This window comes from Leptopilina heterotoma, unplaced genomic scaffold, assembly GCF_015476425.1.
Source record: "Leptopilina heterotoma isolate Lh14 unplaced genomic scaffold, ASM1547642v1 Lhet_18, whole genome shotgun sequence".
In the NCBI taxonomy this organism is placed as follows: domain Eukaryota; kingdom Metazoa; phylum Arthropoda; class Insecta; order Hymenoptera; family Figitidae; genus Leptopilina; species Leptopilina heterotoma.
In genome coordinates, this window is record NW_025110896.1 from 1241339 (window position 1) to 1266550 (window position 25212).

The 25212-nt window shown below is 25.2% G+C and overlaps 1 protein-coding gene and 1 long non-coding RNA gene across 2 annotated transcripts in view; both read left to right on the forward strand.

Moving 5' to 3' along the window:
- LOC122499936 (Kv channel-interacting protein 1-like) overlaps positions 1–25212 on the forward strand; it is a 464957-nt gene that overhangs the window by 250082 nt on the left and 189663 nt on the right. The gene's annotated exons all lie outside the window — the stretch shown is intronic.
- The window catches only part of LOC122499937, a 137538-nt gene continuing 127827 nt past the window's right edge, over positions 15502–25212 (forward strand). Inside the window, exon 1 of the long non-coding RNA XR_006301411.1 lies at positions 15502–16116. This is a non-coding gene — a long non-coding RNA (uncharacterized LOC122499937). The remainder of the gene's footprint in view (positions 16117–25212) is intronic.

The window sequence follows — 25212 nt, forward strand, 5'->3', positions numbered from 1 at the left end:
TGTTTAAACTACGATATGACTATAAAATATTAAAAAATATTTTTTAAGAAATTAAAAAAAGTGTCATGAATTAAAAACTATTCCTTATATATGTTAAAAATTTGTTAATAATCTAATGAGAAATTAAGGGAATTTTTTTTTGTGTTAATTTGTTAGTCCTGTATTCCTGTACGTTGTAGATACCTCCAGAGGATCCTGATTTATGCGACCTGTAAAAATGACATCTAATTTCAAAACTTCTATCAAATACGTCGAGATATCAATTGTTGACTGAAGAGTCATTCGCAGTCCTTCTGCAGTTTGATACGTTAAAAAGTCTGTACTTTTGAGTGAGCCATCGTTAACCCGTCTTTCCCAATTGTTTAACCATATCAAACTTTCAGATAAGACCTGAAATAAATATAATAAATATTTTTAAAAAGTAATTATTTAAAGAAAAAAAAGTAATTAAAAGAAATTATTTAAAGAAAAAAAAGAAATTAATATAATTACTTTCATGTCTGAACACTCAAGTGTAAGTCCTGAATGACTATTTTTCCATGTTCTATTTAGAGCATCGAACATGTCGTTTATTCTCTTACAAAAATTTGCCGTATTTTCGCAATCTTCTAGTCTTGTGTCATAATTTTTGTAATACATCAACCCTCGACTAACAGAGTCGCTCAAAATCTGCAATAATGATCAACATTAATAATATAACAATTACAGTCATTAAAAAATAAAATTATTATTAACAATACATACTTGAACAGCAAAACTAACTTTCATCTTTAGAAAACTTTTTTTCATAATATTTATATGATGATCTGTCACTTTTGGGCAAATTCTTAAAGACGCTGGTTGCATTTGATCTAGTTCATGCAATATTTGAAAATATTCCCATTTTATTGCTTTCTCTTCGGAATGAATCTGCAATTTATTTTTTATTATTATTAATATGAAATAAGTAAAATAACATTAAAAAGATAATTAACCTTCAGTTCTCCAGAATTAGCCAAACGATTCCGTATACATTTTATGAGATGAGGGGTGTCCCAGAATAAATAAATTTTTCGGTCTACATGCAAAGGATGTTGGAAAAAGTTTTTAAAATCGTTCAATTTGCCACTACATCCTAACTCATTCCACATTTTTCTGTTCGGCGCACCTCCATCCGAAACAATTCCGTGTATTTTCGCGCCAATATTTTCTAGTAATGTTATAGCTTGCAGAACTATTTTTGCTAAATCCTTACCAGAGGTAGGCCCACTGGATGCAAAAACTGCAATTGGCTGAGAATAATCTTCGTATAGAGATTGAAAAAACAACACTAAACCATGATCAGCCAAATTTACATTTTCATCTTTTGGAACGTCGTCTCCAAGGTCCTCTACTCCTTTATACTTCATTGTTCTTTTATCTAAAATCAAACCTTTTCGTGTAGACATCTCGTCTAATAAAAGGACGCCATGAAGTTCTTTTTTGCTTTTTGAAGAAAAGTGTTCCTTTAAGAGTTTGATGAAATTTGGATCAAATCCACACGGACAGTCAATTTCACCTAAATATCTATAAAATAAATTTTTTATAATTAAACAAATTAAAGTATTTCTAATTAAAAATTTTTTTCCCTAAAAACCTTTTATAAATTCGTTGTAGATTAAATTTTAATTAAATGTTAGAATAATAAATACTTTCGAATTGTTCGCTCATGGGGAAGAGGTAAAATTTTAAGATCCCTGATCATCCTATATGTAGCTGGTGATTTAGTTTGCATAAGGAGGCATAAAATAATCCAACCATCAGAGTATCTTCTGCCTTTTGCATTTTTGGTCTTTGAAGCTTTGAGAATTTCTTGGAGAGTTGTTTTTTCGTTCGGGCTTAATTTTTTATTATTCATTAAAGTTTCGAGGGAATTTGCAGACATATTGTTCATTTTAATTTGACATTTTTGAACAATTTTTTTTAACGAACGATTTGAGTCCTGTGCTCTCTTCTTTGCCTTACCTTCGGATGCTTTTAGTCTTTTAAGCTTCAAAACTTGTTCTTTCCTTTTCGGACTTAAATTTTTTAAATTCAAGTATTTTGTATTTTTGCAATGTTGTCTTCTAATAATTTTTTTATGCAGTAAATGTTTGACAGATTTACAACATTTACAGGCATTATTTTGATATTTTTCATCCGTCAATAGAAGAGAACATTGACTATGTCTCAAATTGTTTAATTTGTCAATATAAGTAAAATTTTCTAATAAAAGCCCATTTTCAGGTGTTTTTGCTATATCTCGACAACCCTGGCAAATTTTACATTCATCAATTATTTTAATGGTGTCCTTTAACATGTCAATTGATGTTATGACATTATTTTGAATGCCAAATCTTGTGTGGTCAATTTTTACACCATTAATTTTAATGTGTAATGTCAATTTGTCATCAATAGTAAATTCTCTTTCACTAAAAGTCTCGACTTCACCATTTTCGTCTTTCCTGGCAATCAACTTATGAAAATTTACAAGTTTATCCTTATTCTCATTCCAATAAAAAACAGTTTTTCCCCAAGATATTGGCAAACAAATGTAGCTATTGTTGCTATTGATAATCTTACTAAATAAATCTTCTGATTGTGAGTCATCACCATCAGAAGGATCCGAAGGATTATTGTCAATAATGACATTTTCATGACTCTTTTCTTGATTATTATTTTGGTTATCAGTGTTATCTTCGTTCATTTTTCCTCTTTTCGTTGATACCTCGTCATTCATATTTTCGTCTTCGAGTCTGAAACGCTTTAATCGACTTTTTTGTGGTTTTTCTGGTTTACCTAATAACAATGCAGGTAAAGCGCCTTTTCGAAGCATCGGTTTCTTATAAGTACTCTGAAAAATAATAAACATTTAATAAACAATTAATTACATTAATAAAAATATATAAAAAATATAATAATATAATATTAGTATTATTTTATAAGCTTAAATCAATTTTGTTACGTAAATAATTAAATTAATATACTTTTAATAAATAAAGCGTAAATAAATAATATGTATAATTATTGTTGGTGTTAACGTTTTTTTAGATCAAATTAAATTGTTTAAATTATATTAATTTGACAAAAAGAGTACAAATTATTTGAAAATATTAGTACTGAAAGTTAGATAGTGAATGTCAATAATTATGGAAATTTAATATTTATTCAATTTATTTAAACTTAAAATCATAAACAGCAAATATTAATTTTAATTCTTACTTATAATAAAATAATTTATGTCATTCTATAATATGAATATTTAAAAATAATAAAACCCATTATTTACTTACCCTTCCCATCACTGTAACACCATCAGGCCCATATAATAATCTTTCGTGAAGAATATCTTCTGGATGGAAATGTTTCTCACAAACAACTTCACCTCCTTTGAGCTTAATATCATCTCGCAATATAGCTATTTGCCACTGTTTTATAACTTTTTTGTCTTTTGGCACGCACAAAAAATGTACTTTTTCTTGACAACTGTTATAGCCGGATTTACAACCGACAATAATACATTTATACACCATATTTTACACTTTTTCATCAATGAAAAGTTTGAAAATATATTTATGAGTGTACAAAGTTTACAAATTTTGGAATAAAAAACTCTTATAAATTAAAAAATAAATAATAGAAATAAGAAGCACAATGTTTACAATGCATTCGATATACATTCATTCAAAACCTGGCCTAGAGGACAGTCAGCGCCTCTACCGTCGTTCAGTCATGATTAAAGACACTTACAACTTGGTAAGAACCTACGGCGTGTTCGAAGCTAAGAGCTTTTAAAAATTCAAATGTTAGTAAACAATTGATTTTGTTGTTGCCAATTGTTCATTATATGATTATTAATAAGAAATTACTTTTGTAAAATAATTTTGGCAAAATTACTAGTCAAAATACTCCATCCGCCAATTAGCAGACAATCGAAATTTCGAGTTTTTGAAGCTAAGAGCTTTTAAAAATTCAATTGTTAGTAAACAATTGATTTTGTTGTTGCCAATTGTTCATTATATGATTATTAATTAGAAATCACTTTTAGAAAATAATTTTGGCAAAATTACTAGTCAAAATACTTCATCCGCCAATTAGCAGACAATCGAGATTTTGAGTTTTTTGAAGCTAAGAGCTTTTAAAAATTCAATTGTTAGTAAACAATTGATTTTGTTGTTGCCAATTGTTCATTATATGATTATTAATTAGAAATTACTTTTTGAAAATAATTTTGGCAAAATTACTAGTCAAAATACTTCATCCGCCAATTAACAGACAATAGAGATTTTGAGTTTTTTGAAGCTAAGAGCTTTTAAAAATTCAATTGTTAGTAAACAATTGATTTTGTTGTTGCCAATTGTTCATTATATGATTATTAATTAGAAATTACTTTTAGAAAATAATTTTGGCAAAATTACTAGTCAAAATACTTCATCCGCCAATTAGCAGACAATCGAGATTTTGAGTTTTTTGAAGCTAAGAGCTTTTAAAAATTCAATTGTTAGTAAACAATTGATTTTGTTGTTGCCAATTGTTCATTATATGATTATTAATTAGAAATCACTTTTAGAAAATAATTTTGGCAAAATTACTAGTCAAAATACTCCATCCGCCAATTAGCAGACAATCGAAATTTCGAGTTTTTCGAAGCTAAGAGCTTTTAAAAATTCAAATGTTAGTAAACAATTGATTTTGTTGTTGCCAATTGTTTATTATGAGTTTCTTTACAAGAAATTACTTTTGTAAAATAATTTTGGCAAAATTACTAGTCAAAATACTCCATCCGCCAATTAGCAGACAATCGAAATTTCGATTTTTGAAGCTAAGAGCTTTTAAAAATTCAATTCTTAGTAAACAATTGATTATGTTGTTGCCAATTGTTTATTATGAGTTTATTTACAAGAAATTACTTTTGTAAAATAATTTTGGCAAAATTACTAGTCAAAATACTCCATCCGCCAATTAGCAGACAATCGAAATTTCGAGTTTTTCGAAGCTAAGAGCTTTTAAAAATTCAAATGTTAGTAAACAATTGATTTTGTTGTTGCCAATTGTTCATTATATGATTATTAATAAGAAATTACTTTTGTAAAATAATTTTGGCAAAATTACTAGTCAAAATACTCCATCCGCCAATTAGCAGACAATCGAAATTTCGAGTTTTTGAAGCTAAGAGCTTTTAAAAATTCAATTGTTAGTAAACAATTGATTTTGTTGTTGCCAATTGTTCATTATATGATTATTAATTAGAAATTACTTTTTGAAAATAATTTTGGCAAAATTACTAGTCAAAATACTTCATCCGCCAATTAACAGACAATAGAGATTTTGAGTTTTTTGAAGCTAAGAGCTTTTAAAAATTCAATTGTTAGTAAACAATTGATTTTGTTGTTGCCAATTGTTCATTATATGATTATTAATAAGAAATTACTCTTGTAAAATAATTTTGGCAAAATTACTAGTCAAAATACTCCATCCGCCAATTAGCAGACAATCAAAATTTCGATTTTTGAAGCTAAGAGCTTTTAAAAATTCAATTGTTAGTAAACAATTGATTTTGTTGTTGCCAATTGTTTATTATGAGTTTATTTACAAGAAATTACTTTTGTAAAATATTTTGGCAAAATTACTAGTCAAAATACTCCATCCGCCAATTAGCAGACAATCGAGATTTTGAGTTTTTCGAAGCTAAGAGCTTTTAAAAATTCAATTGTTAGTTAACAATTGATTTTGTTGTTGCCAATTGTTCATTATATGATTATTAATAAGAAATTACTTTTGTAAAATAATTTTGGCAAAATTACTAGTCAAAATACTCCATCCGCCAATTAGCAGACAATCGAAATTTCGATTTTTGAAGCTAAGAGCTTTTAAAAATTCAATTGTTAGTAAACAATTGATTTTGTTGTTGCCAATTGTTTATTATGAGTTTATTTACAAGAAATTACTTTTGTAAAATAATTTTGGCAAAATTACTAGTCAAAATACTCCATCCGCCAATTAGCAGACAATCGAAATTTCGAGTTTTTCGAAGCTAAGAGCTTTTAAAAATTTAATTCTTAGTAAACAATTGATTTTGTTGTTGCCAATTGTTCATTATATGATTATTAATAAGAAATTACTTTTGTAAAATAATTTTGGCAAAATTACTAGTCAAAATACTCCATCCGCCAATTAGCAGACAATCGAAATTTCGAGTTTTTCGAAGCTAAGAGCTTTTAAAAATTCAATTGTTAGTTAACAATTGATTTTGTTGTTGCCAATTGTTCATTATATGATTATTAATAAGAAATTACTTTTGTAAAATAATTTTGGCAAAATTACTAGTCAAAATACTCCATCCGCCAATTAGCAGACAATCGAAATTTCGAGTTTTTCGAAGCTAAGAGCTTTTAAAAATTCAAATGTTAGTAAACAATTGATTTTGTTGTTGTGCGTTGTTCATTAGATGTTTATTTACAAGAAATTACTTTTATAAAATAATTTTGGCAAAATTACTAGTCAAAATACTCCATCCGCCAATTAGCAGACAATCGAAATTTCGAGTTTTTCGAAGCTAAGAGCTTTTAAAAATTCAAATGTTAGTAAACAATTGATTTTGTTGTTGCCAATTGTTCATTATATGATTATTAATAAGAAATTACTTTTGTAAAATAATTTTGGCAAAATTACTAGTCAAAATACTCCATCCGCCAATTAGCAGACAATCGAAATTTCGAGTTTTTGAAGCTAAGAGCTTTTAAAAATTCAATTGTTAGTAAACAATTGATTTTGTTGTTGCCAATTGTTCATTATATGATTATTAATTAGAAATTACTTTTAGAAAATAATTTTGGCAAAATTACTAGTCAAAATACTTCATCCGCCAATTAGCAGACAATCGAGATTTTGAGTTTTTTGAAGCTAAGAGCTTTTAAAAATTCAATTGTTAGTAAACAATTGATTTTGTTGTTGCCAATTGTTCATTATATGATTATTAATAAGAAATTACTTTTGTAAAATAATTTTGGCAAAATTACTAGTCAAAATACTCCATCCGCCAATTAGCAGACAATCGAAATTTCGAGTTTTTCGAAGCTAAGAGCTTTTAAAAATTCAAATGTTAGTAAACAATTGATTTTGTTGTTGCCAATTGTTTATTATGAGTTTCTTTACAAGAAATTACTTTTGTAAAATAATTTTGGCAAAATTACTAGTCAAAATACTCCATCCGCCAATTAGCAGACAATCGAAATTTCGATTTTTGAAGCTAAGAGCTTTTAAAAATTCAATTCTTAGTAAACAATTGATTATGTTGTTGCTAATTGTTTATTATGAGTTTATTTACAAGAAATTACTTTTGTAAAATAATTTTGGCAAAATTACTAGTCAAAATACTCCATCCGCCAATTAGCAGACAATCGAAATTTCGATTTTTGAAGCTAAGAGCTTTTAAAAATTCAATTCTTAGTAAACAATTGATTTTGTTGTTGTCCGTTGTTCATTAGATGTTTATTTACAAGAAATTACTTTTGTAAAATACTTTTGGCAAAATTACTAGTCAAAATACTCTATCCGCCAATTAGCAGACAATCGAAATTTCGAGTTTTTCGAAGCTAAGAGCTTTTAAAAATTCAAATGTTAGTAAACAATTGATTTTGTTGTTGCCAATTGTTCATTATATGATTATTAATTAGAAATTACTTTTAGAAAATAATTTTGGCAAAATTACTAGTCAAAATACTCCATCCGCCAATTAGCAGACAATCGAGATTTTGAGTTTTTCGAAGCTAAGAGCTTTTAAAAATTCAATTGTTAGTTAACAATTGATTTTGTTGTTGCCAATTGTTCATTATATGATTATTAATAAGAAATTACTTTTGTAAAATAATTTTGGCAAACTTACTAGTCAAAATACTCCATCCAACAATTAGCAGACAATCGAAATTTCGAGTTTTTCGAAGCTAAGAGCTTTTAAAAATTCAATTGTTAGTTAACAATTGATTTTGTTGTTGCCAATTGTTCATTATATGATTATTAATAAGAAATTACTTTTGTAAAATAATTTTGGCAAAATTACTAGTCAAAATACTCCATCCGCCAATTAGCAGACAATCGAAATTTCGAGTTTTTCGAAGCTAAGAGCTTTTAAAAATTCAATTGTTAGTTAACAATTGATTTTGTTGTTGCCAATTGTTCATTATATGATTATTAATAAGAAATTACTTTTGTAAAATAATTTTGGCAAAATTACTAGTCAAAATACTCCATCCGCCAATTAGCAGACAATCGAAATTTCGATTTTTGAAGCTAAGAGCTTTTAAAAATTCAATTGTTAGTAAACAATTGATTTTGTTGTTGCCAATTGTTTATTATGAGTTTATTTACAAGAAATTACTTTTGTAAAATAATTTTGGCAAAATTACTAGTCAAAATACTCCATCCGCCAATTAGCAGACAATCGAAATTTTGAGTTTTTCGAAGCTAAGAGCTTTTAAAAATTCAATTGTTAGTAAACAATTGATTTTGTTGTTGCCAATTGTTCATTATATGATTATTAATAAGAAATTACTTTTGTAAAATAATTTTGGCAAAATTACTAGTCAAAATACTCCATCCGCCAATTAGCAGACAATCGAAATTTCGAGTTTTTCGAAGCTAAGAGCTTTTAAAAATTCAATTGTTAGTTAACAATTGATTTTGTTGTTGCCAATTGTTCATTATATGATTATTAATAAGAAATTACTTTTGTAAAATAATTTTGGCAAAATTACTAGTCAAAATACTCCATCCGCCAATTAGCAGACAATCGAAATTTCGAGTTTTTCGAAGCTAAGAGCTTTTAAAAATTCAATTGTTAGTTAACAATTGATTTTCTTGTTGCCAATTGTTCATTATATGATTATTAATAAGAAATTACTTTTGTAAAATAATTTTGGCAAAATTACTAGTCAAAATACTCCATCCGCCAATTAGCAGACAATCGAAATTTCGATTTTTGAAGCTAAGAGCTTTTAAAAATTCAATTGTTAGTAAACAATTGATTTTGTTGTTGCCAATTGTTTATTTTGAGTTTATTTACAAGAAATTACTTTTGTAAAATATTTTGGCAAAATTACTAGTCAAAATACTCCATCCGCCAATTAGCAGACAATCGAGATTTTGAGTTTTTCGAAGCTAAGAGCTTTTAAAAATTCAATTGTTAGTTAACAATTGATTTTGTTGTTGCCAATTGTTCATTATATGATTATTAATAAGAAATTACTTTTGTAAAATAATTTTGGCAAAATTACTAGTCAAAATACTCCATCCGCCAATTAGCAGACAATCGAAATTTCGAGTTTTTCGAAGCTAAGAGCTTTTAAAAATTCAAATGTTAGTAAACAATTGATTTTGTTGTTGTGCTTTGTTCATTAGATGTTTATTTACAAGAAATTACTTTTATAAAATAATTTTGGCAAAATTACTACACGGAAAAAATTAATTTAGTACATTTTACGAAACTAATTTTGGAATAGCGGATACGGAGAGGAGTTTAGTATAAGATAAAACAGAATCAATAGTAATATATGATGACTGCGTTTCTCGAAAACTCAAAAAAAATTCTATGGAATTCACAAATGATCGGTTGGACGTTCTAATTCAAGAGTTTTGTAAAATGTTTAGCCTGAAGCGCATGCGCCACGGAAAAAAATATTCACGGAGAAAAAAACGAATAAAGCAGAAAAAAGAATTTCTTAATGTACCAATGAGCTCTCAAGACCATTTTTTCTCGTCTTCTATAGGAGATAGATGATTGGTTCGACACATGTGACTGCACTCTACAACGCAATGGTTCGCTTGGATTGGCTTATTTTATTCTGACACTAACTTAACGGAAATACGCATACATATAAACGAATTCTGACGCAACGCACATACAATATAACTCGCACTTGTAGATGAAAGAATTGAGTTTCTTTATATACTAACTGAGGAGATTAAAACTGCGCTTGTGAGAAATGTCAATATACTGAATATTAATTTTTAAAAAAATCATTTTTTTAAAAGTTATACAAAATATTTTATGGTTTTTAAAATAACATTTTTTGATTATAATTAGTTATAAAATCTCTATAAAATTTTTCAATTTTTAGAAAATAATTTTATTCTTAATTTTAAATTATAAATAAATTGACAAAAAATTTTCAAAATTAAATTCAAACTCAAAAAATGTTTATATTAAATTGTCTAAAATTTGAAGTAATAACAGTTAAAACTTGAGAAATTAATATATATATTGTCATCGGTAAATATTATGATAAACTATAAAATTTATTGGACTGTAAATTAAAAGAAATTAATAATAATTAAAAGTTTGGATTACAAAAGCACATAAAAAATGTTACGAATTTGGAACAATGAAATGTGAAATACGTAAAAGAAAACAATTATCCAAATGTTACCGGCAGGTAAAGCAGTTCTCTTTTTCCTTCCACATATTATATCTATATACAGCAGACAAGTTAATACCGACGCGACGAGACAAGCTTCAACATATCTATTTATAACGCGACTTTTGGTACACCCCGTATAGAATTTTACGAAACTTTGTGTTCGAGAATTCACGATAGACAGCGAAGTGGAAACTCAAACCACGCGTTTTTAGATTGCACGAAACATTTTTACCATTTTCTGATAAAATGTTCACCAGAAAATACGAAACATTTCTACATTCAAGCTTGTTTTATAAATTACAACACTGGTTGCAGTTTCTCGACAATTGTTCTGCTTAAAGTAGTGAAAGTTTCTGGGTTTTTGAAAAACTTCGTCTAGGAATCTTAAATATCCGCTAGTGCGAAATTAGTTTCGTAAAATCTGCTGAACTTATTTTTTCCGTGTAGTCAAAATACTCCATCCGCCAATTAGCAGACAATTTTTTTTTCAAGTTTTGCAAAAATTATAAATTTTTAGTGGAAATATTAGATTTTAGTCAGATAGCGGTTTATTTTCGTACAATTTTTTTGTCACTACTAAAAGCAAATTTTAGTTAGAATTTTTTTGTTTAAAAGTATTTTTCAATTAGACTACTGTTTCCTTTGATATAAGTTTTATTATCAGAAGTTATAAAAAAAATTATAGTCACTCTTTTCTTTTAGGAAATTAATTGATTTCTATTCTAGTCATTTGTTTAATTTTATAAAAATTTTATCATCACCAATATAAATAATTTTTAAAAATTTATTTTATATATTTTTTTTTAATTTCTTTTTAAACAGTTACTGCTTTTCTTTAATTGTATATTTTACTTATTTTTTAATTCGATGGAAATATTTATTTTCTTAAAAAAAGAAAAAAATTCTCAAGTTTATATATTGTAATTTTTGTGAATTATGTATGCAATTTTTATCCGTCAATAATGAAGGTACTTTAAATCTGTGACATATTCTTAAGGAAACAAACATTTAGAGTGAATATTTTCTAAGTTATTTTTTCAGCAAAGAATTTAAAAGGAACATGTTACTTGAATTTTCGTTTTACTTGGATGACATCAACGCTATAGGTGTATGTAAATCGAGCAAGTTTTGCATTCTTCTTTTTCACAAAAGTTGTTCGCGACTAAGATCTCAGGGGACGTGTAAGATCTAACTGAATGAAGCCTGGGAACCATCAGGACATTTTGTGAAAAAGTTTCTATTTCTACTTATATAGCTCACCTCCCCCCCCCCCTCTCTCTCTCTCTCTCTCTCTCTCTCTCTCTCTCTCTCTCTCTCTCTCTCTCTCTTGGATTTCAAAAGTAATTTTACATCGAAATTTTTTGCCGCGCTAGATCTTTTATTTACTTTTGATATTGATTACAATTTTTTCTGCCGAAAAGAAAATTTATTGCATAAAAATCCAAAAAATTTAAATTTTAAAATATAAAATTAGAATAAAAATTCTTTTGACAAAAAAAAAATTGTTTAAAAATATTTTTTAATAAATCAAAAAAACTAAAATTTATTTCATTAGCAAATTGTGTAAAAAGAACAAAAAACAGAATTTGAAAAATTAATTTAATTATTTCGCAATATTTCTTGTTTAAAACACCGGAAACTTGATAAATTTTCAAGCCCCGCGACATTTTGTATAATAATAAATGTATATGAAAACAATGAATTTGTGGGGCTTCGAGAAGAATAGAAAATTTTCTCGTTTGTAAAATCACATCAGTCACGAACTGCCAGTTACAACTCGCATAGTCTTTAAGCGCCTTAATTTAATTGGATTAAATTCAAACGACACTTCTCTTTTTTCTAGCACAAAGTGCTTTAAACTCTTGCGTTCGAAAAGTCTCGAATAAGGCCAGAAAGTATTGAAGTCGTTATATTGAAAAACTCATTCCAATAATAAATTCGCAGCGACATTTTATTATTTTCTTTTTTTTGCTTCTTTTCTTAAAAAAGAAAAAAAAATTTCATCATAAGATACCACACAGATGGTTCCATTTTAGTGATAACTAACCAATTTAATATCGAAGTTTCTTTTTTTTGTTGAATTTATTTATAAATAATAAAAAGGGGCGAAAGGAATTTTTAAATTGAATTTTCTTACGTATTCTCGACAAGTTTTGTAAAAAAAAGTTCGAATGGTTTCGATAAATTGAATATAATACGAGAGTAAAAGCGTTAAAAGGTAATAAAATTTATTATAATATTTTATACAAAGTATAATTGAATTGTATTATTATTATTTTTGAATTTAAAGGAGGAAAATTTAATATATATTAATTTCCTGTCTTGAATTTTAAAAAGAAAATGATCGCGATTCGTTAAAGATAATGAGGAATGTTTTATAACCCGGATTACGGTATATAAAAAGAACTTTAGGAGAAAAAAATGGAGAAAGGGACAAACGACCTTTTTTTTAGTCGTTATATTTTAGATATCAAAAAAGGAAATAGCATTTTTCTTGAAAAAAAAATGAAATCATTTTTAAAATACAAAATTACTTATCAGTAGTATAAATAAATTATAGTCAGACTTTTTTTTAGTAGAATGAAGCGATTTCAGACCAACAATCGTAGAATATCATTTATATTTGATTTTCCTTACTATAAGCAATTGTTAGTTTAATTTTTAAAAATTTTAAGTAGAAATAGACCATTTTAGTCAGACATGTGTTTAATTTCATTTAAATTTTAATTTTTGAAAGTAAATTAAATAGTAATCAATTTTTTTTAGTAGAAATAATCGACTTTAGTCAGACTGCGATTTACTATTATTTTGCAACTACTAAACTATTTATCAGTAGTATAAATTAATTTTAGTCAGACATTCTTCGTTTTTTAGTAGAATTAGTTAGTTTTAGTTATCCAGTTGTTTAATTTCGTATAAATTTAATTGTCAGTAGTCGAAATGAATTATAGTCAGACTTTTCTTAGTAGAATGAAAAAATTTAAGTCAAACTATAATTTACATTTTAAATAATTACAATAGTATCTATTAGTCAGAAAGGGGATTAATTTTAGATAAATTCTATTATAAGTAGTATAAGCAGATTGCAGTCAGATTTGGAAATTTTAAGTAGTAATAGTAACTTTTAGTCAGGCAGTGGATTAGTTTTATATAAATTTTATTATCAGTAGTATAAGTAGATTGTCAGTAGTATAAGTAAATTGTTGTCAGACTTTTTAAAAGTAGAAACAGTCAATTTTAGTCCGACATCCAGTAAATTCCACATACAACTTTTATTATCAGTAGTACAAGTAAATTGAAGTCAAACTTTTTTTTTACAAGAAACAGTCAATTTTAGTCAGTCAGACACTTAATTTCTTATATAAATATTATTTTCAGTAGTTCATGTAAATTGTAGTCAAACTTTTAATTTAAAAGTAGAAACAGACCATTTTAGTCAGACGTAGTTTTAATTTAATTTAAATTTACTAATTCTACTTATTTACTAATTTTTACTAATTTACTAATTACCAGTAGTACAATTAAATATTAAGTCAGACTTTTAAGTAGAAATATTCAATTTCAGTCAGACATCGCTTTAATTTCATAAAAATTAAATTATCAGTAGTATAAGTAAACTGCATAAACGCTGTAAAATAACAATATTCTACTGATGAAAAAAAGAAAATTATAACATTTAATATTAAAATTTTCTTTTCTTTTTTGCATATTTGAAAAATTGGTAATCGATCGATCAATGTATAAATGGAAATCAAGGGAAATTTTATGGTAAAATCGAGACTGAATTAAATACTGTAGAGTTTTAGTTAAAAAAAAAATATCGAACTATTTAGAAAAAGTTGTAGACTAGAATATTAATACAGCAAATACATGCGGGATGAAAAAAAATATTGCCTCGTGTATTTTCCCCTGGTATTATAAAGTTGTAATCCTTTCATTCAGCTTTACATGCATGTACCTGCATGAAAATGCCGAGTAATTAATCCCTCGATTAAAGCAGAAAAACGAATTGGGATTATTAAAAAAAAATCTCCAAGATAAAAAAGAAATATTGTTTTCATCAAAATGTTTATAAAATCAGATTTTATCAAACAATTTATTTATTTCTTTTATAAACGTGACAAGTTTGTCAACAAATTTTTTTTATTTTTTTTTAACGAAATTAGAAAATTTGACATATTACACCTAAAAATACTTTCTTGAGACTTCTTTTTCCTTTATCGACGAAATTTTCCAGAAAAAATTAAATTTGAAAAAAATTAGTAAATTTTACTGAAAAATAGTAATTTCTACTAATTTATTAGTAAAATTTACTAATTCAAGAGCAAAACTCTCTACTCGTTGCTTTAATTTCAAAACGTCCTGAATATTTTTATTTTGTTATTAAAAATTGGATTTTTTTTCGAATTAACTCAAAATTCAATTAATTATTGAATTTATCGCCATGACCTTTTGGACATTTTTTTAACTATTTTCAAAAAAAGCTAATTTTTCGCGGTTTATTTTTAACAAATCCGTCGTTTTACATTTCTCTTACACATAATTTTTTTTTTATTGTGAAAAAAATATTTTTCTTGAAAAAAACAAAAAATTATTTTCTCAAAGTTTTGAATGTTCAAATCAACGAATATTTTTCCTATTTAAATATTTTTAAAAGGCTACTAAAGAATAAAATGCAACTTAAACTAAATACAAAATTTAAAGAAAGAAATTAATTTTCTAAATTAAGAGAAATGTATTTTTTTTGCAAAATTCAAAATCTAAGGAAATATAAGAAGAAATTGTCGTTCATTTAAACGTTCGAATCTCTAGGGAGAAAAAGATTTTTCTGACTTAAATTCAAACTTTGAACCAAATTAAAATTCAGTTAAAGTTTAATTTTTTTTTGTTCAAAATAGAAAAAAAGTTTCTCATCGTTTCAAAGTGAAAACATCGTCCTGAAAAATACTTTTTTTTTGACTTCAACTGAAAACAAATTCAAACTCCACAACTAAATTAAAAATTAATTTTTTCCTTAAAAATAAAAAATCATTTCATGATCCATTTCAAAAAAAAAAAACTTTTGTCTTCGTAAACAACGTGTAATGAAGGTAAAACACTCAATTGAAAAGGTTGATCCCAGAGAATAAAGAGGATTAAGTGCCGGGCAGCGGAGAAAAGCAAGGACAAAAATGAAAAAAAAAAGAAAAAGAAACGAAGGAGAAGGATGGAGAAAAGGAATGAGGAAAAGAAATGAGGATAGGAAGAATGAAATTCGGTGTCAGGTTTGTGAAGGACTGTGTATACAACTCCAGTACTTATTGCGCAGGGCGTTGGCGTTGAGCAGACCACATTGAAGAAGAGAAAGTGCGAGAGAGAGAGATATAGATAACAGGGGGTGGTGGATATCAGGGGTGGGGGTGTGGAAAATCCTAGGGTGGGCAAACCGGAGACGAGCGTATCTCCCAGTCACTGTCGACACCGACACGCAATAACGTGAATTCTTGTGCGCACCCCCCTTTCACCCAATGATCAAGTGACCAAAAGAAAAAAAAATAAAATAAAATTTATTTTTTATTTCGGTTCTCATTTGAGTTTACAAAAAAAAAAAATAAAATTGGTTTTAAAATCGTACAAAAGTGATTTTTTAACATAATCTCTACTAATTTACCAACTGCGTGTCTTCTTTAAAACAAACAAACAAACAATAAAAATTGAAAAAATTGTGAGTAAATTTTAATGTTTTTCAGTGTTTAACGCTTCTGATTTTTGTTTGAGGATTTTTCTTTGTTTTCTTTAGGAATTTTTTTGAGGGGGGATTTTTTGTATTCTTTCGAGGAATTTTTATTGAGAATTTTATAGAGAATTTTTTTTTGTCGACTTTTTGAGGTATTTTATTGAGGTTTTTTCTGTTGGCTTTTTTCGAGGATTTTCTTGAAAGTTTTTTCTTCAACGAAAGTTGAGTATTTTTGAGGATACTTACGAATTTATATTTTTTGAGGATTTTTGTTAAGTATTTTCCTTACGTATTTTTTTGAGGACTTTGTTGTTAATTTTCGTTAATTATTTTTTTTGAACTCTTTTTTGATGATTTCTGTTGAGTATTTTTTTGAGGATAGCTTTCTGACAATTTTTGTTGAGTATATTTTTTTCGCGAGAATTTTTTTTTTATTTTTGTTGAGTATTGTTTCAGGATTTTCATTTAGGAACTTTTCTTCTTAAGCATTTTAATTTTTTTGAGGATTTTCTTAAGGACTTTTGTTGAGTATTTTTGAAGATTCTTGCGAACTTTTATTTTTTGAGGATTTTTTTCGAATTATTTTCTCGAGAATATTTTTTTGATTTTCGTTGAGTATTTTTTTGAGGATTTTATTTGAGGAATTTTTATTTTCAAAATTTGTTGAGGATTTTCTTGAGGACTTTTGTTGAGTATTTTTGAGGATTCTTGAAAATTTTTATTCTATAAGAATATTTCTTCTGTATTTTTCTTAAATATTTTTTTACGACTTTTTTATCGATTTTCGTTGAGTATTTTTGTTGAGTATTTTTTATTTGAGGTCTTTTTTGAGTATTTTTGTTGAGTATTTTTCTTTTGCTCTTTTTTTTGAGTATTTTTGTTGATTATTTTTTTTGAAGTCTTTTTTGATGATTTTTGTTGAGGTCTTTTTTGATGATTTTTGTTGAGGTCTTTTCTGATGATTTTTGTTGAGTATTAATTTTCACGAGAATTTTTTCTCTTTATGAGGATTTTTATTTTTAAATTGCATTTTCTTACCCTCTTTTTTTCTGCCTTGGGAAGCAAATTCGAAATTAAATTTCACTCCCGCGTCGTAGAGAGCAATGCGTTCAATTTGTCTTTGAGTCTAGCTCTTGAAGTTTCTTCTTCACTCCTGGCCATTAATTCGCAGAGAAAATGACATATGTGTGCGAAACTTTAGTTCAACAGGGAACTATTGCTGGAAAAGTTTTAAGTGACTTACGCGTTTTGTTCTTGAGCAAAAGATGTGTAACTTCACCTTTTCCCGCTAAAAATGACAGTTATTAGTCACCGAAGTAATTTACATTAGCAAAAGTCTTCTACTCGTATAAGTGAAGAATGTTAATTTCAATTTCAAAATGTTTTAATTAATTCAAATCGAAGGACAAAGTAAAAAGATTGCGATCGAAATGAAGAAAAAAATTGTTCGAACTGAAAAAAAATTAGAAACAATTTATTTTTTATTCCAATTTTTATTTATTTTATGTTAGTTAAATAATTTTTATTTATATTTGAAAAAGTGCTGAATAATTTAAAAAGACGATTTAGAATTCTTAATCCTCGGATCTAATTTGAATGCACAAAATAAAAATGAAAGAAATTTAAAAATTTATAAATACAGAAGAGGAATTAAAAATTCTGGTAAATTCAGATGAGTTTAGTTTGTCATACTTAAAGTTTAATTTTAAATTAAACATAGAAATTTTTTTTTAGACAATATATCTTCTTGCAGTGAAATTATAAAAGTAGAGTGTGCAAATATTTTCTGTCCAATTAAATTTTAAATTAAAAAAGAAAATTTATAATTTCCAATTAATTATTTTGCTTTAAAAAAAATGAATTATTAATTTATTATTTCGTTGAAAGAGAAAATAATTACTAATTTATTATTTTATTGGAAAAAAATTAATTAATAAATTATTATTTTATTGCAAAAGAAAAAATTAATTATTTTATCGGAAAAAAAAATTCAATAATTAACTTTTACCAATAAAATAATATTCCAATAATTATTTTTTTTTTTAATAAAATAATATTTCAATAATTTTCTTTTTCCATAAAATAATATTTGAATAATTATTTTTTTTCTTAAATTAATTACTAAATTATTATTTTTCTTTTGAAAAATGAATTATTAAATTATTAGTTTGGAAAAAAATGATTTTTTATCAAAAGTAATATACAATAAGTAAAAATAAATATTTGCTGAAAGGAAAAAACAATTGTTTACCAAAAAATATTTTCGCTTTTTTTAGAAATAAAGTTGAAATGCGAATAAATTTTTTAAACAAACAAAATAAAAATACAGTATTATAACATTTTTCTCTCTCTTTATAATAGAATGCAAATAATATTAATAATAATTATAACAATAATTTAATAATAATTGATAAATATTATAATAACAGCAATAATTAATTTTCTGGGTTTTAAATTGACCGACGTTTCTTCATATCTATTCTAATTTTCAAAAGTGCTTCCCCTATAGATATCGATTTTTCATTTCTCTCTTTAGTTTAAGTGTAGTCAACCAAGTTCAATTTCGCTTACGGAGCAAAAGCAATTTGTCTGCAATTCAAGACAAATCGTTTCGTTCTGAGATATTGGTGACCATTTCGCCATAAGGTTTAAGACACGTAAAAAATTGATTAACCACACCTCCTCTTGATGGTTTTTCTCAGTTTCTTTGGTGAAAAACAAAATTTTAAAATTGCCCCGAACAGAATGAAAACTTTTTGTACGTGACTCTCCATTACTTTTTGAGCTTTCGTACATTTATATATATATATATTGAACAATAGTATATATATATAGTACAATAGTATAGATATAGTATAATAATATATCTATATATAGATATAAAGTTGGACTTTTGCAAACACTATATAATATTGTCGAGAGAAAGAAACTGATGATATTATAAAAGAAAGTCGAAAAAAGAAAATTTATATTCAGTGCAATGGTGAATTCTTTAAAAACTCATCGTAAAGAAAATTTTCTTTTTCCATTTTTATTATTATAATACGTAATTTTCTTGTCTTGAATATATTTTTCTTCATGTTTGAAAAAACCATAATAAATATTATACATATCAAGGTTCTTTTGACTAATTTTTTCCATTGCATTCTTTTTTTTTTTTTATTCTCTATACTCAAAGAGAAATAAGGAGAAAAAAAATATAGTTTCAATTTTTTAACGGATCATTCTGCTTTGAAAAAAAATTTATATTTTCTTTTACGAAGGAAAATATTTTTTATAAAAGGATATTTGTCATTTCAAGAGAACGACATTTTTTCTCTTTTTTTATGGTTTTTCCTTTTGAAGGTTTACGTTTGTTTCTAAAACTATTTCTTTTTTGTGTTATTGGTTTTTTATTAATATTATTTACAAATATAGTCTTGAATGTAGATAATTATTGTAATTTTTTTATAATGTATTTTTGTATTATTAATTTCTATTTTCTATTTTTACTTTATACATTTTAATACTCTCTGTTTTATATTTTGTTTTCTATTTTCTGCTTTCTATTTTTTACAAATTCCTATTTTCTACTCTCTATTTTCTAGTACTTTCTATTTTCTATTTTGTTTATTATTTTTCTTTTCTATTTTTTATCTTCTATTTTCTACTACTCTCTATTTTCCATTTTTTATTTTATATATTTTTCTACTCTCTATTTTAGATTTTGTTCTCTACTTTCTGCTTTATATTTTTTACAAATTCCTATTTTTTACTTTCTATTTTGTTTCTTATTTTCCTTTTCTATTTTTTATTTTTTATTTTCTTCTACTCTCTATTTTCTATTCTGTTTTTTATTTTTTGTTACTCTCAGTTTTCTATTTTCTATTCTACTTTTTGTTTTCCATTTTCTACTGTCTATAATTTCTACATTTTATTTTTTTTTACTTTCTATTTTTTTCTATCTTCTTTTTTTCTACTTTCTACTTTCTATTTTTTATTTTCTATTTTCTTCTACTCTCTATTTGCTATTATCTATTTTTTATATTCTACTACTCTCTCGATTCTATTTTTTTCCATTTTCTATTCTGTTTTTTATTTTTTGCTACTCTCAGTTTTCTTTTTTCTATTTTGTATTTTGTATTTTGTATTTTGTATTTTATTTTTTGTTTTCTGTTTTCTACACTCTATTTTCTAATTTTTTTTAATATTTCCTATTTTCTATTTTCTTTTTCTATTTTTACTTTTTTATGTACTACTACTCTCTATTTTCTATTTACTTTTTTGTTTTCCATTTTCTACTTCTCTCTAATTTCTACTTTTTATTTTTTTTACTTTCTGTTTTTTCTATTTTCCGTTTTCTATTTTCTTTTTTCTACTTTCTATTTTCTATTTTTTATTTTCTTCTATGTATTTCTCATTTTCGATTTTGTTTTCTTTTTCATTTTCCGTTTTCTATTTTCTACTTTTTACTCGTTTCTATTTTATTTTTTGATTTCTATTTTTTATTACTCTCTAATTTCTACTCTTTATCTTCTACTTTCTATTTTTTATTTTCAATTTTAATTTCTATTTTTTTTGTATTTCCTATTTCTACTTTCTATTTTGTTTCTTATTTTCCATTTTCTTTTTTCTATTTTAAATTTTGTTTTCTATTTCCTATTTCCCATGTTGTTTAGTATTTTCCATTTTCCACTTTCAATTTTTTATTTTCTATTTCCTATTTTCATTTTCTATTTTCCCATTTGTATTTTTCATTTTCTATTCTCTAAAACATAAAAACATTTTTGTTTACTTTCTGCAGCGACAAGTTTTTTTGTTTAATTTTGATTGCCGCTTTGTTTTGTCTCTTGTTGTGAAGCAGAATTTCAAGGTGTCCGGCAAAGTTATAATGGCGGTGTAATCTAGTAAACAAGCGAGCTTTCCCAATCTAACAAAGTTTGTTCATGTCTTGAAAGCCAGCGTTGTCAGGCTACTGTGGGCATATTAATTACTTTGATAGGAAATAGGGGAAGGACAATAATTGGTAACCCTTTTCAAATCAATGAATTTCCAATAGTTATATTAAATATAACTTTACCCTTGCTTCTTGTGTCTTCCACTTCAATGAAAAATTATTTCATGTCAACATTATTTTTCCTTTAAGTTGATAGATATTTATTTTCCTGTATTTATAAGAAAGAAAATATATAGGAAAGATGGAAGATATAATTTCTCAAAAGAATCACGATGTGCATTATTGAAAGTAAAACGTCCAAGTATATAGTTATATATATTTTTTTCGATATATATATATATATAAATAAATATATAGTTTTTATGTTATATATATAAATATATCGATTTTTTTTAAGTATATTTTTTTCGGTATATTTATATTTTTCGATATAGAAATACTTTTTTGATTTACATAAACAAATGGAGAAAATTTCGCGAAAATTAATTAATTATATTTGTCCTCTTGTCCATTGAATAAACTCTTGTTATCCTCAAAGCCTTTAACTTAATGTTCCTTTCACACAAATCTAGTTTCACTTTTGGACCATTTAGGAGTTTGCAGTTTAACGAAAATCCCTTAGGGGGTATTTTAAAGAACTATTTCCCTTTGTTCATTATTCCTGACACTTTATATTTTATCAGATAAACAACTTTTTTTCTGCAAAGTTTAAATTTTTTGCTAAAACTTTAGTAACAAAATTTTTCAGTAAGCAAAATTTATAAATATTTTATTTATTATCTAATAGCATCTAATTATTTCATTGTGGTTTAAATATTTGTTTAAAATTTTCACTGAAACTAGTATACAAAAATTTAACTATTAAATTATTTATATTCTACTGAAAAAAAATTAGTAAAAACTTCTGCTAATTTTAATCATTATTTTCTAAAACAATAGTGACAAAATTTTTCAATACCAAAATAATTGTATCTTTTTAAAAATTATTGAAAATTTTTGCTACTTTTAGTAATTTTCCACTGAAACTTTAGTAAAAAAAATTTAACTTTAAAGAATTTATATTATTCTTGTAAAAAATTAGTGAAAAACTTTTGTTGAATTAAGTCATTTTTCACTGAAATTTTTGTTATAAAATTTTGAAATTTATAAAATAGTTATATTCCACTGGAAGTTTTTAAAAACTTTTTCAAAATTTAATCATTTTTTGGCTTAAATTTTAGTAAAAATAATTTTAACTATTAAAACATTTATATTGCACTAAAGAAATTAAAAAAAAATTCTGCTAATTTTAATCGTTATTTACTAAAACCAATAGTGACAAATTTTTCAGTTACTAAAATAGTTATATTTCATTAAAAATTATTAATTTTTTTTACTACTTTTAGTAATTTTCCACTGAAACATTTAGTAAAAAAATTTTAACTGTTAAAGAATTAACATTCTTCTAAAAAATTAATGAAAAACTTTTGTTAAATTTAGTCATATTTTATTTAAATTTTTGTTATAAAATTTTGAAATTACTGAAATAATTATAATCCACTGGAAATTTTTAAAAACTTTTGCTAAATTTAATCAGTTTTAACTTGAATTTTAGTAAAAAAAAATGTTAATTATTAAAACATTTATATATTTATAAAAAACTAGTAAAAACTTCTGATAATTTTTATCGTCCTTTAATAAAACAATAGTGCTAAAATTTTTGAATAATATTCTATTGGAAATTTAGTAAAAAAAAATTTAACTTCTAAAATATTTTTATTCTATTAAAGAATTAGTCAAAAACTTTAGGTAAATGTCACTAGAGCTTTTGTCACTAGAGTTTTAGTAAAAAAAATCCTAACTTTTAAAACATTTATATTCTAGTAAAAAATTAGTCAAAAATTTTTGCTCAATTTAGTCATTTTTCACTGAAATTGTAGTAAAAAATTTTTAAATACAAAAATATTTATATTCTGCTAAGAAATTAGAAATACTTTTTCTACTTTAATAATTTTTCATTGAATCTTTGGTAACCGAATTTTCAAATATTAATTTAGATTTATTTGTCTGAAAATTATTGAAAACTTTAGCTAGCTAAAGTTTTAATTTTTTTTTTTTTTTCATTTTTTACTGAAATTGTAGTATACAAATTTTAAATACAAAAATATTTATATTCTGCTAAGAAATTAGGAATACTTTTTCTACTTTAATAATTTTTCATTGAATCTTTGATAACCGAATTTTCAAATACAAAATTAGTTTTATTTCTCTGAAAATTATTGAAAATTTTAGTTTTTTAAAATTTCAATTTTAGTTAAAAAAAATTGTTTTAAGTATTAAAATATTTAAATTCTACTAAAAAAATAAAATAGAGAAAACTTTTGATAATTTTAGAATTTTTTTTTTTTGAAATTTTTTAAAAATACTTAAGTACTAAAATATTATTTTACTAAATTGTAAAAAAATAAGAAAAAATATGAGAAATTTTTACTAATTTCTATAGAAATTAGTAAAAGTTTCTCATATTTTTTTTTATTTTTCACTAATACTTTAGTAACAAAAATATTACCAACTGAATTATTTATATTCTACTAAAAATAAGTGAAAATTCTAATTAACAGAAAATATCCGCCGATAAATAAATTCATCTCCTTGATATACTACCCAAGAAATTTATATTTTTTTTCTTTATCAAAACTCGTGCAAAACATTTTTCTAAGTAGCTTACACGAAAAGTATAAATATATATTTTCAGTCTGTGCCTGAAAATTCTATTGGTATGCATTACAAGGAGATGCATCATATTTTCGATAAATGCAATTTATCCTTGTAGTTACTATATATACATATATACATAAAAATTTCTTCTTCTATGAGCTTGCACGTTTGCAGACTTATCCGAAATTTTCCAAATAGAAATGTCATTCATTCTTTTCCATTTTCTTGAGGTGATTTTTTTTTCTTTTTTGTTTTTTGTTTTTTTCGAAGGAGATTGATACAGCATTGCATACGTATATATTTTCGTGGAAAAGCAAGCGCAGACGATGAGAAGGCGAGCGGTTTTCCATTAGTTCGGAAGGATCGTCGCTTTTGTGGGTTCTACGTGCGAGTCCATTTACTGGCGGAAAATCCATTTGCTAATTGGAGAATCCACTTCCTGTGTGCGCATTTTTAAAATCCACTGTTAGTGACTATGGTTGTGGTTCTTCTGTTCTTATGCAACTATATACTGTACCAAAAAAAAATATTTTTTTTTCTTCTTAACTTTAAGAAATCTCGGAAAATTTGGATACAGATTGCTGGTAATTTTTAAAAATTTGGAAAACGATATTTTTCAATTTTCAAAAATTTAGAAAACGATTTTTCTCTGCTTTAAAAAGTTTGAAAAACGATTTGCCTCAATTTCTAAAGTTTGGAAAGCAATTTTTTCCTCTATTTGTGAGACAATTGAGATTTTTTATTACAGTTTTCTTTAAAAACGGTTTTTTTAACTGTAGTGTCTGACTAAACAACGGTTATACTACTTAAATCACTGAAAAAGGAATTTATGAATTGCCTTTCAAGGATTTAAGTAGTAAAACCGGTTATACTACTTAAATAGATTGATCAGCTTTTCAAAAATATTTTCAAGGTTTTACTCGTAGTGTCTGACTAAACAAGGGTTATACTACTTGAATCACTAAAAACAATATAGTTTTAACAATAAATGTTAAAATGCATTTTAACAATGTAAGTAGTGACACTGGTTGTACTACCTAAATAAGTTGATTAACATTTCAAAAATCAGTTCTCTGAGGTTTTACTCGTAGTGTCTGACTAAACAACGGCCATACTACTGAAACTATTTTTAAAAAATATTTTCTTGTTTTCCTTTTAATTATTTAAGCTATTTAACCGATAATACTAATAACATGAGTTCATTAACTTTTCAAAAATTACTACTCCAAGATTTTACCCGTAGCGTCTGACTAAACAACACTTATACTACTTAAAAAACTAAAAAAAACAATTTATTGATTGCCTTTTAGCTATTTAAGTAGTAAAACCGATTCCACTACTTAAGCAGATTACTTAACTTTTCAAAAATTACCACTTCTAGTTTTTTCTCATAATGTCTGTGACCAAACAATGGTTTTACTACTTAAATCGTTAAAAAAGGCAATTTATCG